Here is a 13,969-nt window from a genome sequence, read left to right on the forward strand (position 1 = left end):
ACTTTTCCAGATGTGTCTTGTCTATCTTGCCTAGACTACCTTTATGCAGGTGGGTTTGTTTGTTTGTTTTTTATTTGTTTTGTTTTGTCTCTTTTTATTGTCTGCTTTTTTCTATTTAACTCTTTAGTTTAAGAAAAGTAAGTGCTCAGTTTTTTCTTTAGTTTCATTTTCAGGAGGTATACAAATTAAATAAATCTCATATTTGTGTCAGTTGTTCTTTCTGGTGTAGGAAATAACTAGGAAGAGCTTACAGAAAGCTTTTTCTCTGTTGGATTGAATGTATTCTCTACAGTTCCTTCTGCCTCATTTATTCTTCACCTGGCACCCTCTTGCCAATATTTTGTGTTCTCACTTTGTTTACATTGTAGTTACAGAAATCCATAACACAAACTAATCAGGGATATCAAAATGAAAGAAAGGTGAGAGGCAAGATAAAAATTGCCATCTGGGTGTTCAGGCAGTGAAACAGTTTGATTAAAACTTTGCTTTTTCCTTCATCCCTGGAAGAGTTGTAATTATTTACATGAAAATGAATGCTGCAGCAAGTAGCAAGGGTTGATTTTCCTTGGCTAGAGAAAGAAAGACAGTTTCTTCACAAATGAACCCGATTAGGTTCTTTCAAGCAATGTATGGTGCAGTGTCTGTCCCAGCCTTACTGTCAAAATGAATTGAAAAAACTATTATTAACTCTTTCCTGATTACAGCAAGTTCCTCTTGAGATGCTTTGGCTTGGGAAATTTTCCATTACATTTTTTCCTTAGAAAAAGAAAAAAGGGAAAATGGAGGAACAGAACACTTTGTCCATGTCAGTTCTTTTTTGACAGATCTGCCTCTAACTGAAGTCTCTGAATAAATCCAGTCATGTTGTGGTAGAAAATAAAGTTGTTAAAATAGTGAAAACAAATATGTGGTTGTATATATTTCCTGGGTGATTCTCTTCAGAACTGTGAGGTTACAATGTGCTCTAAGCAACGTGAAAAGAAGCTCAGACATAAAACATTAAAAAGTATGTTTCAAATACACAGTGATTTATAGCAAAAATCTAGCTTTCTCCTTGAAGAAATGTTTAAAAAGGAAAATGTATTTCTGTTGAGGAACCCTGTAATTAGAAGAATCCTGTTCCTGTTACTTGTTATCTTGCAATATGAAATGTGTTGTTCCCATTCTTACAGAAATAATTGAAGGGAAAAAGTTTGGGCAGACAATTTCTGGTTCAGCGCCTTGATTTTACAAAAGCCCTATCTTGTAACAAGACTTTAGGTTAATAGCTTAAAATGAAGTTTTGGTATGTTTCACAAATAAAGGTTTAATCTCTACTAGGATTCATTGAAAATCTCCCCATTGAACATCTAATGTTGTACAATGAATGCAGGATTATCATAATGAAGAAAAAACCCCACCAATACCAACAAAAGCCAAACACAGCCCAAGAGCTTTTCTTCTAAGTCCTTCTCTGTAAAACAGAAAACATGCATAAAAAGTAAAGTGTATGCTCTAAAAATAATACTTTTTTTCTTTTAAATTTGAGAAAATAATATTATAAAGGACCAGCCTCCTCTCTTTCTTTCAGTTTGCCCTCTCTGCAGAACAGACATGTGAGGTGCCAAAATGAGTGGGTCTAGAGTGCTATCCTTTGCAGTAATATAAACAGTGGAGGAGTTCAGGGAGGTATCAGCTAACAGAGAATTTATGTTAGGGACCAAGGCTGAAACATTAAGGCATATGTTTTCTAGGGGCAATAAGGGTCTATGTCATACAGCTGTGGAAAAATTAATTAAAAAGCATCTTTCAGTGAAGGACTGGATATGAATAAACCTATCTATAGAAACAGGGCAAACAGCAGCATCTACGTGGGAGGCCTGCTTCTGTTGAGTAGATCTTGCCTCTGATTTCTCTGAGACTTAGGCTTGTTGATGAGTGTGATCTGATGCATGTATATTTATGGTGCCTGGCAATATTGCCTTACAAGTGGGCTTAGCAAGGCTTCAATTGCAGGCAGCAATGTTTCCTTTCTGCTTTCTTTCTCCACATAGCATGGCACTGCCTAGAATCCCTGGTTCTGATGAGAAGGCCTGAATTATTCATCAGCCAACTGATGTCAGGTGATGAGATCTTTTCACGCTGCAGCCCTGTCACTAGGTGTTTATTGCTCTGTTTCACCAGCAGCCCTGCTATTACTGTGAAGCCACAAGAATCCCACATAGAGCCATGACAAGTATCTGTAAGGATAGCTCTTTAAAGACTCTGTTTTGCCTGGGAGGTCATCTGAAGGTTATTACGAACAAATTATTTCTTCATTTCCGCTGACTGAGTAGATAGCCTTAATGATCTGTCACCTAGCAATAGGCTGCCTGTTCAAACATAAAGAATGGCATACTGATGGCTTATAACTAGAATCAGTTCATTTTAGCTATTCTCTTGTCAAGCATGTTTCCAAGATACATATATTATTTACATATTCATGAGCCTTTGCAGACATTGACACCATGAGGGGGCCTGTCTGATAATGTGATACAAGTTTATGCTGTGTCCTGAGGCACTTAAAGTCTATTAAGTGAATCAAATCTGTTCACTTCTGTTCTTCCTAGGTGGTGTTCTTGGCCTAAAGGAGCAGAGCTGCAATCAACATTTGTGTACAGTACCTTACTTTTTTTCCTGTCCACCTACCTCTTTTCCACATTGAAGTTAATTTCATTTCATAGAGAGGCATTAAGCTGAGGGAAATTGCCTTTTAGTAAGCCAGAGCATCATTTTCTCATGTTGCTGCTGTTCAGAAATGTAGTCATGACTGTTTGTCTGCAGGCAGAGATGACACACCCAAGGAAATTGCCTTTTAAACTTATTTCATTTTTTTAACTCTACTGAGATATTGATCTTTGACTGTATTTCTGGTGTGCAAAGGTGGGGAAAAATAACAGTGTAAGTGGGGTGGGGTCAGGAGACAGAGAAGAGGAGAATCTTCCACAATAAAAAGCCAAGAGCTATGGATTTCTCTTGTCAATCTGAACCTCCACTATCTTGACCATGTCTCTATGGATACGTAATTAATTATAACAAAGATAAATTTAAAACATGCCAGCTAATAGAAATGGAAGCATGAGTAACAGTAAAAATTTATGTGTCTTGGGCTACTTTCTGAGTTTAAAAGAACAGGAAAAAGCCCTCAATAATCTGCTGGAGCTGATGTTTCCCTTTATTTTAAAAGTTTGCACAATTTTGTTTTGGATACTCCAGAATTTAGGAAAGTAAAGAAAGGATAAAAGAGACCAACTGCTTTTTCCTTCCAATATTCAAGGGTGGAGTCCTAAAAACCAACAAGTGTTCTCACTTCTCTTTATGAATTACTGGTATGTTATGCTACATTTGGGAGAGATCAGGGGAAGAGATAAAAAGCTAAATAGAAACTGATATTGTAACACATTATTTTCATAAATTGAAGTGTTAATTCTGGTTAAAATTGGTTAGCTACACAGGGCAGTAATTCTGTAAGGGCTAAACTGCACCTTAAATGTAGTGTTAACAGCAAGAAGAATAGCAAGCTGTTTATTGGAGCTTCTTTATGAGAGCTCTACACGGACAAGGCTTACAGAGAGAAGGAACTGTATTGGAGAAGCCATCTAGGAGGCATTTCACTAGATGAAAACAGTGCTAATGCTGCATATCCCCCAAACACAAATGAACTCTTTAACAAATGCAATCAGATTCACTAAGGAAATTTCAATTTTTCAATGAATGATAATTTTACATGGACAGGTTGATGGGTATGCCCTCTGTGGAATTACAAGTTCTCATTCTAAAGTGGAAGATATAATTTTAGGACTTTCACACTATAGCCAACAAAAATTTGGCAAAGAGGAAAAAGATCATTGAAATATTTATGTTGTTTGATGTGGGACATTGTAATTTTTGTTTGTTTTTTTGTTAAAGACTTATTTATTTTTCCTTTGCCAAGTCACTTTAACTATTGCTAACCTGCATCAGAGTGTTTCTTTCAGAGCACCAATTCTTTAAAATTCTTACACAAATTTATGTACTTTCACTATGTGATTTCTCCCCTGATTGCTTGTGAACAACAAAAAAATCCTCCTACTAGAGAAGAAATTTGTATTAATTTTCCTATGAAATGCATCTCCTTTAATGAAAAGTGCTGACAGAGAAAGGTTAGTGACAGAGCTCAGTAAGTAAGTAGCAGGGGGCTTGAAGTTTTAGAGAGTATGTGTTGTTGGATGCAGAGGAGACAGAAATTGATTTTTAATGTCACCTTTTATCATCTGAACACAGCACAGGCTAGAGTTCATTATGAATCTTATTCCATACACTTCAAATTGTGGTGAAGATGTGATGTACTCTCACCCCCCACTGAAGTGAGGATCTGTGCAAAGCTTTCCATGGATGTATTGAGCTCAAACAACTTTAGCAGAATATGGTCTTAGTGACATCCTCTGTTGCCAGAGGATGATGGTGTCAAAAAGACTACTATAACAGTGCATGTTGACAACAAAGTGTTGTAAAAGAACTTGTATTCATTTCTAATCTGAAGTGTAGAGGCCAAAGAAACAGTGACTGTCTCCAACTATACTAATGATTTAGCATTGAAGGTGGCTGGAAAAATATCTCTGTTTTCTCCTAAAACATCTTTTTTTTTTTTTTTTTTTTTTGAAATTCTCTATTTTTAATCTTATAAATTACTATGTGTCTTTTATTTTACTGGATTAAACAGAGATTAAACACAGATTTTGTGTAGCTGTCCTGAATAAATCAGGCCTTTTCAATGAGGCTTTGATCTATTTTGAAGCCTTTGAAACCTAGCTTGGATGAAATGTCAATGTATTCATGGTGTAATGCAGTAAGGAGCATGGAAGCTTCTGTTACTATCTTTGAGAGTTTATTAGAGAAATGATGCCTGACAAGAGCCACACATTATAGAAGAATTGTTAATTTTGAAATTAGCTCTGGTAGATCTGCTTAAGAAAGTTTATAGGGGAAAAGGTGCTCTCAAAATCATCTGAAATGAAGCCTGCAGTGAAGACACAGCAGAAAGGCTGATAGGGGAATATGTTAGTTCTACCTGCTTTAATCCATTTGTTACCAGGAGGGACAAAAACTGTGCACAGATTAATGAACCATTATTGTCAGATATATATTGATGAACTTCTGCCTGCTTCTCTACCCTTTGTTGCTATGGAGCCAGAGAGATGCGAAATTAGCAAAGAACCTACACCCAGCAAGGAGTTCCTCTGACACTCAATTAGAAAATAAAACAGAACATTTAGGAAATGATGTCCCAGCTTTCTGATCACATGTAATGCATGAAAGGCTGCTTTTTCTGGTGTGTACTTTGCTAATGTGTGTGGTATTGGTACATTAAATAAACTGTTGAGTATGACAGAGCATATGAAGTGAAAGTCACTCTCCCCCATAAAGCCTGACTAATCAGATGTTAAGTGGGGAAATTTTCAGATATTTGTCTCCTCCTAGCCTGCCATCAGGACATACACAGAGTTTCCAATGGAAATGCTTCAGATTATAAAACAGGAATTGTATGTGCACCAAAGCTGTTTCACACTGGTGTATGGGGTCCTGTTTTGGATTTATGTTGCCAGTTTGTGGTAGCTGGGGGGCTAAAGAGATGACTTTTGTGAGCAGCTGCTGGAACCTTCCCCCATGTCCAGTGGAGCCAATACCAACTGACTCCAGGATGGACCCACAATTGTTTAAGGCTGAGCCAATCAGGAATGACAGTAAATTATACCTACAATAAGATATTTAAGAAGGGGAAAAAAAAACCCTGACTGAAAAGCTAGATTCAATGTCCTTAAAAAAACACCTCTGTAATGTAATATCTATATATCTATGATGATTTTTCCTCCACTACCTGTTCCTTGGCAGCATGTACGAGATAGAGAACACCCTTACAGCTGTGCCACCCATGAGAGGCACAGTTTGAAGCTTTTGTTTTGCTGCAGCTGTCAGTGGCTATGGGACAGTTAAATAACAGAGCATCCTTAAACTAGGAATAGTGTTTGGAAAGAAATGGGAGAACTTGCCAAATGTGGCTCAAATTCAATATAAAGGAAGAAGACGATGTATATTTTGCTACATATGTATTTTCTAAAGAATTTGTAAGGAGTTCTTTAATGTCTGAAATCAAAGGTATGGTCATATAGAGAAATAATATCTCTCTTAGTTATTGATTATGTAAGGTGCAATGCATTCTCATTTTCCTGATGACCAGTGAGAAAATGATGAGAAAAAAGTGAGAAAATGCAATGGGTGCTGAGAGTTAGGATATTTCCCAGAATTTCTGACTGAGTGATCCAATGAGGCTACTCTTGTCTGCTTTTTCTGTACTGTGATCTTACACATTTCTACCTCTTTTCTAGGAATCTGAGAAAGCTTTAAAGTACAAACGTTATGTTTGGAACTTTAAGGTTTCTCTACCTTCTTTTAAATTTTATGATTGAGATTTATTGTATTTTACCATGCTTATTATTTCATTGTTGTAGGAATGTTAAATCATTTCTGCTTTTATTTTTTACAGTTCAATTTGTTAAATGCTATTTGACACCTCTTTAATGCTTTCTGTTTCACTGGAAAAAAACATAAAATACAAAATATTCAAGAAAATAATTTAGCCCATGTTTTCTTTCTAGGGCTGACTATAAACTAGAGATAACAGCTTGTAAATGGTACTTTGGAAGGCAGTTTCTGCTATAATGAGATTTTCAAGCAGCAGATGGAATTCCTAGAAAAACGTTGTGTGTCTCTTGGGAGAATTTTTGTTTTGAAAAACACAGGTCTTTTTCAGTTCACAAGACCCTACAGTAGGATCTAGTCAATGTATGGAGAACAGAAAAATCTGTCTGCCATTGCAGTTTTTCAATCAAAAGATTATCAGAAATAAAAAGCATCTCTAGAACGCAAAATGAGATCTTGGGGGTAAAGGAAAACTTGATTTTTTTTTTTTTTTTCTGGAAGTCTTTTATTTATTCTTTGAGCTAGGTAGGCAGCAGGGTTAAATTTTACACCACAAACTGAGGGACACTAAGGCAGAAAAAGGAGCTTGATGGGAAAAGTATTCTCAGATGATCTCAGAGCTGTGTTGAACACTCCTGAGGTGGAGGTTTGTGTGGTAGGAATTTGAAAAATGATTGAAAAGAGACAAAACTGAGTTTTCTATTTCCTCCCAAAGTGCAGGGAAAGCAGATGGTAAAAAATCCAGTTTCACACAAATATATTTTTTAATGGCTCTTGGTCAGTCTGTCTCCTCTGTCTGGCTTCTTTCTCCTAGTGAAAGACACAAACCAGAAGGTGAGACAAACTCCACATTAGGTGTATATAGGAGCAGGGTTTTGGAGATAATGAAACTTTTTTTCTTAGCAGTAGGTGGAAAAATTCTAAATGTCATTTGCTAGGTCACAAGAATTATTGCAAATTCTCAGCTCTGCCAAACCCACGGTTAAAAAACATTAGAAGAGATACTCATTGGACTTGTGAATTTGTGAATGGCAGATTGGTGTTAATGAGACTGAGAAACTGGTGCTTTCTATAAGCAAAGTGCGTGGCAGAGAAACAGAAAAAAATTCTCAACAAAGCCAGCCTGGTCCTCAACCCAAGAATGCAGGTGTGAGAAAAAGGATTAGTCTTCAACACAGCTGCACTTAATGCATATTTTACTAATTGAAAAGCCCTTTCCTGTCTCATGTTCCTCAACAGTCTACCAATAATCTACTACAACCCATATCCCTACGCTGGACAGTGTCAAGAATTATATGGCTATATGGTAACCATCTGGGAAAATCATCTGTCAAAAAACCACCCACTTTTTCTCCTTTTCACCTTTTATCCTGAAGATGGCAAAGGGTACAGAATTTTGGTACATCAGGACAGATGATTTTTAAAGTCAGCAATGTCTTATGTATGGATAGTAGTAATGTCTTTGGGTCAAGCCCATTATAGCTGTAAAAAGGTGTGACCACAGATTTTTCTGCTGTGCTTATACACTTCTATCCTCAGGGAAGGAAAAGCTGGAGAACTCCAAGATCAGAAGAGCTGTGGCATGGAAATTCAATGATTTTAAAGTAAGCTGTAGTGAGACCAGGTTCCTTTCAAGCTGTAATAAGAAATGTAGCAATATCAGTGTGGCAAAACCTTGTCACTATAACAAGTACATGTCTACATGTATAGCTTGATAACTAAAATAGTTTTGATGTGCATTGTGCACTGTTTTGTTTCTGCTCTGTCTAGAAAAAGTATTCTAAAACTGCAAATAAAGATATACAGTCTTTTATTTTGTTTGTTTGGGGTTTTTGTTTGCTTTTTTGTTTAGGTTTTTTGCCACAGGGACAGCTTTCAATTTTATCAGAATCTTTCTTTGATTTTATCTCCATTTTTCTCACACACAAAACCTTCAGTGTTACTGTTTCAGTGCAGTCCACAATGCATTTTGCTTATATATTTGATTCTTAATCCCTAAATTAAAAATAATTTTAGAATGCAATTTCTATAACACTTCCTGCTACCATCCTGATGTTTCTTAAAGACCTATTCAGAATTGAAAAGTCATCACTTAAGCGACTCTGTCCCTCCAGATCTTCATTTTTATCTGTTTTGGCAATTTCAGCCTTGCTTTCACCAAGGCAAGGTATCTTTGATCAAGATGACAGGTACATTTCTAACTTTGAATTAGATTCTGATAACTGGTAAAAGAATAGGGGTATTCTCAGGATCTGGACTATGTTCACAGTTTGTCTTTTGAGAATGTCATTAAATTACTTACACATAGGAGTTGAGTAACACTGCCCTTCTCTAAGAAATTTTATTAAGGTAGTAATTTCCTAACATTGGTCAGTTACCAAATAGACAAATGTCAATTGTCAGTTAGACAAAATAACATTTCCTCTGCTTGACTAACTAAATTTTTGTATGTATTAGCATGAGATAGCAGCTTTTGACCACAGCCAAAATTCTGAGAGCTATCCTTCTTGGAGAGGTTCATGGAGAACTTATTTCTGTGCATACTGTTAGCTACTTACATGTATGAGGGAATTTAAATTCTGCTTATAGCAGAACATTTACCCCTTTATGCTCCTGTGCACCATCTTCATGTATTGTCTTGGTTTTATGCTACCTGCTTTTTGTTGGAGGGGTCAAGCAAGTCTTTGGACATCTGAGCACCACACACCTTTATATTTTGGGAACTGTTTGGCAGGAAAACATTTTCAGTCATGCTGACCATATCCTACAGGGTCTGCATGTCTCTCATGAGACTCATTTTGAACTGGGAAACCCCTGATTTTTGTTACTATTTTTAAAACTTCCTGTTACATTTCTGTTACATTTTTCTTCCAGGGGATTCACAATTTTATTCTTGGTTTGTTTGTCTCAAAACAGAGGATGGAGTTTTAAATTTATAACCCTCTGTAAAGTTTTGTCATTTCCCTTCTCTTTGGTTCTTCTCTGTGCTTCTCTTTGGTCTTTGTCTATGTTAAGGTTGTCACCTTATCATTATCTTATACAAAGTACATATTCCTGTGGTTTATGTGACACAATTCCATAGTTAAAATCTGCCTGACTAATGGGTCAACATCTGAACCTCTTTGAATAACAGACAGTTACTATTCATAATACATATTATGTTTTCTGGAGCATAAGATTTGATTGTGTTTGATGATCAGAGGGTTGGAGCACCTCTCCTGTGAAAACAAGCTCAGAGAGTTGGAGTTGTTCAGCCTGGAGAAAGCTCTGTGGATACCTTACAATATTTACAGTATTTACAGTACAGACCTGTGCAGGAGAGTGGGGGAGATTCATGGAGTGATAAGAAAGAGGGTCATGGCTTTAGACTGAAAGAGGGTAGGTCTGGAATAAATATTAGGAAGAAAATTTTTAATATGAGTATTATGAGACACTGGAAAAGATTGCCCAGAGAAGCTGTGAATACCTTATCCCTGGAAGTGTTGAGGGCTGGATTGGATGGGGCTTTGAACAGCCTGGTCTATGTGCAAGGTGTCCCTCTCCAAGGACAGTGGGTTTTAACTAGATATTCATTAAGGCCCCTTCCAAACTAAACTGCCCTAATTCTATGATCCTGTAATTAAATCATTTTATGTCTGTACTCTACTGGATGAGAACTGGCTCTAGATTTGATTTGAGGCAGCCTTCAAGGCAGTTTAAAGCCATTGATTTCATACGGGATACCATTTTTGCATTGCTAGAAATACGTGGAAGAATATTAAAGACTTGATCTTCTGAAAAGGACTGGAGCTTGCTTAGCTGGACTGAAAAGTTGTCACTTTTCTTTGCCAGTTTAACCTCTCTTATTCTGTGAAAAATTCTTCAGCATGTAAGCAGTACATGTTTCTGCTGTTACTGAGCAGGTTTTCACACTGCAGTTCTCTTGAGACACCTGTGACTTTACCATTCCAAGACGGAGTTTAAAATATTTTGGTTTTCAATAAAGTGGAAGCATGGATACATTTATGTGGTGTGGATATGACAACTGTCCTCTACAGCAGAAGGGAAGGTGCATTGCCTATCTTCTTTACTAGTGTAAAATAGTGAAGCAGATTTTTCCTCTTTGGTGATAGATTAAAAGCTGTCATCAGAAAATAAAAGTAAAAATTGTTGATTTTAGTTTTACTCCCCAATCAACCCCTCTCCTCCAACCCCCTATATTTGTTAGTGCATCTAAAATCTTCCGTCTACAAGCAGTGCCAAAAGGGGAAGAGTAAAATTATTAGGATTTATATACCCTGACTAAATTTGTATTAGTGTGATTATGATCCCATACATGACCTTTCAATTATAATATGCCTGAGCCAAGGACTGGGAAGAAAACATCTTTTCTTCTTTCAGTATCCCAGCATCATATGTAACACTCTGTTTATTGGTGATAACAGATCATTTAGTCTCGCAGAATTTGTTCAAAAATGAAGATAGGTATTAATCACAAAGTTTTATTCATTACTTTAATATTCAATTTCTTTAAAATAAAGTTATGTAAGTGTGGATATTATTTGATTTTACTAATGAAGTGTATAGCTCATTTTCAGTGCCTCACTAAAATAAATGATAATGCTTTCAAGAATGATAATTGAAAGAATATTTGTTGTCTTAAAAATTTGGTTTAGATGCATGAGTAAATTTGGTGCACCATGCCTTCTCAAATTACTTTTTTTCTTACCTTTCTAAAGTATGAGTTTTTTCTTGCTTGATTGATGTCACAAAAGAGGCACAAGTGATAAAACACTGATTAAACTTCAGAGAAAGATGTTCTGAATTAATAAGCATGATCAATATTTTAAGTAGGTGGGTATTCCATACACTTAAAAAATAGTGCTTCACAACAATCTGAAAAATGTTACTAAATTAAAATAACATGCATCCTAAATATTAATATTCCTGCTTTCTGGAAACAAATCTATAATGAAAACTCTGAGATAAAATGGCACAAGGAGACAAGGGATGAATGTGCACTGCTCAGAATGTGTATTTTGACATAGACTTTTAAAATGGTCAACTGCTCTTTAAAAGAGATCTGTTACATCTAAACTTCATTGGGACTTGATCCTGGGTTGGGATTATAGAAGTGGAACTTCTTTGAGTTTTACAGACCAATTCTTTGATCATTTATATTCCTAACACTGAAATGCTTTCTTAAACTTTAAATACTTTGAGATGATATTCTACTAGAAAGTGGACACAATCTGGATCAGCTTTGCTCTCCTGTCTTTTAAACACAGCTGAGACAAGCTTTGTGTGAGAATTCCTGGAGTACTCATGAGCTGAATTTTCTTTTTCTCCATTCAGGTTTCTCTGTGCCAGGTGGATGTGAAGGCTCTGGCTATCCTTTCCAAGGCGTTAATTCAACATAACTTCCTGTTTATAAGCATGGTGTTTAAATTAGGTTTTTTTAAATTACAATTGTAGAAGAATGCAGAATTTCAGGACTGTAGGGTTAGAAATCATTACTTCTTCCTATCAACAGTGCAGATGGAAGAGCATTGCTACTACCTCTAATCAAACAAATCAATACAGCATGAAGGAAAACACTTATTTGCATTTGTGTGGGCTTGCTACCTGTGTGGTTCAAGTATTGTTAAATCAGAAATGCATGGGATTTATGTGTGTGCTGGAGCTAAATGGTGCTAATAGTATCTGCCCCACCTTTTCTACTGCTCCTTGCCATCTTCCTTGCTTCTAAGTACAGCCTGTCTAGTGACCTACCTTGACCATTCCAAGCTGCTACTTTGTTTCACCAGAGCTTGTTCATTAAAAAAAAAAAAAAAAATTAAAAAAAAAAAAAAAAATTGCTCTCCAGTACTGGAGATAAAATGCTGGAGATACTGGATAAAAGTATGATGAGGGTGAAGTAATATATGTGATTATTTTTTCAGTGGAAGAAGTAGTTTATTAAGTACTGACTGATTTCTTGGTTTCTATTTTGCTCTTCATCACCAAATCTGAATGTAACTCTGAATTCCATGGTGAATTATAATGTGGATCATGTGTTGTCAGAGGCAAAGATTTTAATTTTCATTTTGGGATCAGGGTTGGGAGTATCTCATTGTTTTTGGATGTCTAAAAATCCAAACTATTTGTATACTCCTAACAGAGCATGCTAACAAAACTGGGACACTTTTGGTGACCTACATCCATGCTGATTACCTGTTTCACTATTGTTTGCTCTAAACCAAAGAAAATAAAATATGTGTCAGCAGTAATAATAATTGAAATTAGGTCAATCTATAAACTCTCTGCAACAAAACCAGAACAGAATGGATGTCTTCCAGAGACAAATGAAAAATAAATATGTAAATGAAAAGCAATTAAAAATTTTATATTTTTAGTCAGAATGATTAGCAGATTAAATTACCTCTTCATTCAGCACCATGTGAATTGCACCCTTGGAAAAAGGAGACACCACAGATAAATTTCTTCTATCTTACTGGAAAGAATTTGAGAAAGATAGTAGGATTTACTTAGCTGATTCTAAATTGTCCTTTCCTTTTAATGGGCTTGGCAAGAAATTGTGAACAATCAGAACAGGAACCTCAAATATTTCAGCAAAATCAGAAAGAACTTTCATACAAAGGGAGGAAGAACTTTATATTTGGCTAGGCAAATATTTTGCTTCCTGTGTGGAAGCTTTAATCCTAGCTCAAAGAGGAATCAAATATATGCCATGACATGCTATCATAAATGGTGTTTTAACTGTAGTTTATTGCAAATAAAATTTTAGATGTGTTCTATTGATATTTGCTTTTGAGGGATTTGATTCTGAGAGATGAATGTGTACTTTCTTCATCTAAGTTTCCAGTCTTAACTTAGCAGCACCCTTTTCTTCTGTTTTGATCTGTGAATGTCTGAAAAATGCAGATTAAGATAAATGAGTTGATTTTAATGTCAATTGAACATGTAATGTCACTTTAGTCTTGAATCTCAATGGAACTATAAAGGAAGGTGGCTCCTCAGTGAACAGATTTACTTTTAAATCAACTCCTCTTTGAGGATTTGTCCACAACATTGTGCTGTCTCTGAAAATGCTTTTCGCTCTCTTTAGACCCCTGGAGACTAGTCAGCTGAAATCCCACCAGAGAAGCTTTGCTGGAAATTGTGCAGGTATGATTTCAGCACTCCATTCTCTAGCAAAAGTTTTGTATTGGAACTGAAATACCTTCACAGAAATACCTTTGTTTATTTACCCAAAGACTATCTGGGTAAATAAATGAATGGAAAAAAACCAAAAAACAAACAAAAATAACCATGTGAAGGTTAACTGCATGCAGTTTTTTCTGGGTTTGTCTGGATAAAGTTATGAATTTAACTGCGTCCTTAGTGGCCTCTTGGGAGCTGCACTTAGCATTTTTGGCTAAAGCAGTATTGATGACACACTAATCTTTGGGCTATTGCTGAGCAGTGCTTTCACAACAACAAGGCTTTCTCTCTCTCTGCCCCTTCATCTCCC

This window comes from Erithacus rubecula (assembly GCF_903797595.1).
Source record: "Erithacus rubecula genome assembly, contig: SUPER_Z_unloc_2, whole genome shotgun sequence".
NCBI classification, from domain to species: Eukaryota; Metazoa; Chordata; class Aves; order Passeriformes; family Muscicapidae; genus Erithacus; species Erithacus rubecula.